Here is a 3,373-nt window from a genome sequence, read left to right on the forward strand (position 1 = left end):
TTTTCCATTATGTTTAATAGGAATAGGTGGGGTCCAGCTGTAACATGACCTCATAGACAATGTGATCACTTTAGTTGCCATGATAGCAGCTAGCTAGTTCAACATTTTTCTTTTGACCTAAAAGTATGATGCAGTAGGCTAAGTTTCTAAAACTACTGATTGCTTTGACATTGGATTTTCACTGAAAGTAACCACTTTTTTTTTATCATATGGTCACTTAAAGTTGCGTAAGTTTGTGACGGGTTTACCTTAATATGACCTAATGGACATTGTGATAACTCTAGTTGCCATTAAATGGGCTAGCGGGTTCAACTTTTTTTTTTTTCTTTGTCTGATTTGTTGTTATGATGTAACTGCCCTGCTTGCAGGAAAAACTACCTATGCATGGTCAAACCTCCTGCTAAACACTGCTGCAAATACCACATCACACTGCATCTTTCAAACAGGATTTTGTCAACCTAAAGGCTTGGAAGTAAAGAATATGTTCCTCTACTTGTGAACTCAGAGGTGACACACTGGCTTTTTGTAATTTAGGGACAGTGGTGATATGTAGCACCATGCAAACATTTGACGCCCAAAGTTGAATCTGTTCTTTGATAATAACAAAAAGAATGCAGCGTATTTCAGCATTAAAATGCACGTTCATCTTCAGAGCTGATGCGTAAAGAATTCTGGGATTGTTTTTGTTAATGGAGTGTAATGCTGCATATCTAGGTGGGAGGCAATACAAGGATTCCGCTCTTACGTGATTTTTTGCAATGCCTCCCAACCAGATGTATCGTATGACATTTCATGAACAAACAGTTCTGGAATCATTCATTTCAATGCTTGGCTCATATTTTTTGTTTGGCGTTCAGTTACATTAGTAAGTCGAATTTATGACTTAAAAGACTCTTCCTGGGAGCTTCTTTATGATGTAAACTACTTATCTGACCACCAATTTGGTATGCAAAAGGAAGGACGACACCCAATACATCTTCTCGTCTTAATGTAGGGCCACCATCTAGCGATGATTGCGTTTTTGACGCATGTAAAAGTTCATTTGGCTGGCAAACCTACCGTATATTAAATTACACCTCGAGTGATCTAAAAGGTTTGAGACTTTCAAATGCTTCATTTTTCTAGTAATATAATTCTAGTTTATGCACACCTAGAATTAACTTTTTCCTTTTTTTAAATGTAAAAGAAACTTAAGCAGGATGATGGATCGTAAGCCGTCAGGGGCAAGGCCCTCCTTACCATCTTGTCTTGAATTGTGATTATAATGTATTCCTTATATTGTAAAGCGCTGCACAAACTGTTGGCCTTTTATAATAATGGCTAAACTAGGTGCACTCTTCAGTTGTGTATGCTGAAGGAAGTGCCTGGACTATGTTCTAAGCCTGTGAAAACAGGATTTCATTTGTGGGATAAGCTGCTTTAAATGATCTGGAACTGTTGGAGATTGTACGTATTACAAATTGTTCACAATGACTCATGGTTATTCAGCTGTATAAATTGACTGGAACCACCACTTGGTGGTGTGATGATGGCAGTGACAGTTTTGTAATGTACACATTGCATATAAAAATCTCTAAGTTTAAAGAGGAATTATAACTCAAAATGCACCTGTTGGAAAACCAGAAATGCGTTTTCTTATTCAGTGTCTTGTAATCTTACAGAGCATTGGGGTTTACTGTAAATCTGACATTGTAATACATGTACTTAATTTGCAGTGAGCACCCCTAGGCATAGCATTTCGGCATTTGGTTGACTCAATGCAAAATGAAAGGCGAGTCCACCCAAATCCTATTTATGTCAAGCAATCTAACCAGGGAGCAGTGGCGTAACAACCAGGGGGGCATGGGGGGCACTTGCCCCGGGCGCAGGACTGAGGGGGGGCGCCGTCACGACCCCAGCTAAACGAAGCCCCTGTCTCCCTCTCTCTGCCACATTCACCCGGCTGTCATCGGGCGGACGTGGGAGACGGGAGGCTGCACTTGTTGGATACAGGAATCGGGTGAGTATTAGAAAAAAAAAAAGTTTTATTTTATGTTCTATTCTTAGTTCTATAATGTCATTGTAGACAGGGAGGTCCTCCTGGAGATGTAAGAAGCCATAGTGTGGTTAATTTAATAAGGCTCTAACTGAAAATGAATGGATAAGTCTACTTTCAGCACTTTTTTTTTTCCTTTTTAATTGTACCTACGGCCTGATCAAAAAAGTTAATGGAAGAGATGCCTGCTTTGCTGATCCAGGAATTTTAGACATGATGGAGATGATTCAGTAAAGCCTTTGCAACACTTTTCTGGTTGTATACTCCCTTTTAAAATGTCCTGCACTGAATTCATGGAAGTCTAGCAACTTGTTTGTGTTTTGACATGTGTGACTGATTCAGGTAGTTCCTATTTATTGCTATTTATATAGACGACAATTTACACAGCGCTTAACATAGTTGCATATTCACATCAGTCCCTGCCCTCAAAGAGCTTACAATTTAAGGTCCCTATCCAGAGCCCTAGCTAGCAACGTTTGCGCCCGAGGCAAAAACAGAAAATTATTATGAGGAAAGTTGAATAACACACAAGGAAATTAATGATAGTAGACCTGTGTATGGGGTAATAGGGACAGAGCAGAGGAGTAAAAGGGATTTTAAGGGGGTGAAGGGGACAGAGCATGGGGACATAGGGTGATGAGGACAGAGTAGGGGAGTAAAATTTGATTTTATGGGGTGATGGGGACATGAGGTTATAGGGACAGGGAAGGGGAGAAAATTAGATTTTTAAGGAGGTGATGGGGACAGAGTAGAGATCATTTGAAGATTGGGACAGAGCAAATAGAAGTAAAAGGGATTTTTAAGGGGTGATGGGGATAAAGCAGGTTATGGCAGAAAATACTCCCAATGTGTTAGCATTGACGTTCCTCTTGTGATACAGATCAGTGCATTTGTACTTTTTATTGCTTTGCCTAACAGCATAAAATTCCCAAAATGTAAGTGCCAACTACATGAACAGAATACCAATTGCTTACTCCATGAGAAGTTGGAGCAGGTTATGGCAGAAAATTCTCCCAATTACATATTTAGTTAATTCCCTGGTCTTTTAGTCAGCACTTTTTAGCTCCGCATGTGAGGACCAAAGGTTTGATGCTTCATTGGCTAGTGCACGGAGTTTTCAGCTGGCCTTAAGCAGCATTAGCTGTTAGCCAATTGTTGGCTGTGAACTCCGTGCATCAGCCAATAAGTGATTGCAGCCAATTAGCACTGTAGCCGCCCTCAACTCTATCCCTCCTGGGAACCAGCTAATACTAAGCAGCACTGTGTGTGTGTGTCCGCTGGTCGCCTCTATGGGAAACTGAGGTGATCAGCACTGCAACCACTCTTAACCCTCTCTCT

The sequence above is a fragment of the Nanorana parkeri genome, unplaced genomic scaffold (assembly GCF_000935625.1).
Source record: "Nanorana parkeri isolate BGI_ZX_2015 unplaced genomic scaffold, ASM93562v1 scaffold129, whole genome shotgun sequence".
NCBI lineage: Eukaryota > Metazoa > Chordata > Amphibia > Anura > Dicroglossidae > Nanorana > Nanorana parkeri.